The following is a 1,432-nucleotide window of genomic DNA, read 5'->3' as shown; positions in this document are numbered from 1 at the left end:
ATTTCAAAAATAAATTCCCTTTGGGGAAACCCTGATTTTTTAAATTGGGCCCATTTTTTTGGTGGTAACCCCCAAAATTCAAAAAAATTTTTAAATTTTTTTTGGGGAAAAATTTTTTAACCAAATTTAAAAACCAAAAAAAAAAAAATTTTTAAAAGGCCCATTTTTTTAAGGGGGTAATTTTTTCTAAAAAACTTCCAAAATTAAAAAAGCTTTTTTTAAAAATTTTTTGGCCTCGCAACTTGCCCGGGGGGGCATTTTTTTAGTTTTTTTTACTTTAAAGGCACAATTAATTTTCTAAAATAATTTAAAAGGGGGGTTTTTTCCCTAAAAAGTGTTTTCCCCGGGGGGAAATCCGTGACCTTTTAAAATTTCCCCCTTTTTAAATTAGGCCTCCCAAACCCTTTTTTTCCCCATCATTTAAAAAAAACTCCAAGGGCCAACTTTAAATTTTTCCAAACCAACCCCGGGGTTTTTTTTTTTGGGGGGGGTTTGGAAAAAAAAAAACCCGGGGGGGCCCCCAAAAATTATTTCCCCTTTTAAAATTCCCCCCGAAACCCAGAAAATAACCCGGGTTGTTTTAAACCCCTTTTTCCCCCCCCAAAAAAAAACTTTTTTGGAAAGGTTCCCCCGGGTTTTTTCCCCTTTCCCCCCCCAAATTTTTGGGGTTTTTCCTTAGTTAAAAATAACAAATTTTCCACCAACCCTTTTTTTAACCCCCCAAAAATTTCCAAAACCCCGCATTTTTACACCCCCAAAAGGGGTACCTTTTTTAAAGGGAAAACGCCCTTTAAAATCCCCCCTTTTTTGTTTCCCCGGGGCCATTTCCCAAAAAACCCCAGATCCCCTTTTTTTTTTAAGGGGACCCCCCGAAAACCCCCAAAAGGGCCCCAAAGGGGGGAAACGGTTTTTCCCCTAAAAAACCCCAAAAAAACCCAAAATTTTTTCCCCCCCCTTTTTGCCCCTTTAAAAACCCCCCGAAATGTTTTAAATTTTTCCAAAAAAAGTTTTTTTTCCCAAACTTTGAATGAATTAAATTTTTGGGGAAAAAGGGCTTTTTAAAAACCCTTAAAGGGGCCCCCCCAAATTGGGCCCAAAACCCCCAAAAAAAAATTGGTAGGCCCCAAAAAAAAGCCCCCCAAAAAAAACGCCAAACTTTCCGGAACCTCCCCGGGTTTTTAAAACAAATAGGGCCCCTTTTTGCCCTTCCAAAACCGGGGAAAAACTTTTTTTGAACCGGCACGTACCCCCAAATGGGAACCCCCACATCCCCAAAAAGGGGAAAAACCCAATTCCTTTTTTTTGGGTTTGTTAAGGTAAGGTTTTGGGAAGGGCCCAAAAAAGGCCCTTTGGTCTTTAGGCTTTAAAACCCCTTTTCCCCACGGGGGTTTTCCCCAAATAAATTTTTCAACATGCCTTTTTTTGTTTTAGC

The sequence above is a fragment of the Pseudoliparis swirei genome, unplaced genomic scaffold (assembly GCF_029220125.1).
Source record: "Pseudoliparis swirei isolate HS2019 ecotype Mariana Trench unplaced genomic scaffold, NWPU_hadal_v1 hadal_26, whole genome shotgun sequence".
Lineage (NCBI taxonomy): Eukaryota > Metazoa > Chordata > Actinopteri > Perciformes > Liparidae > Pseudoliparis > Pseudoliparis swirei.
This window is presented reverse-complemented; position numbering follows the sequence as displayed.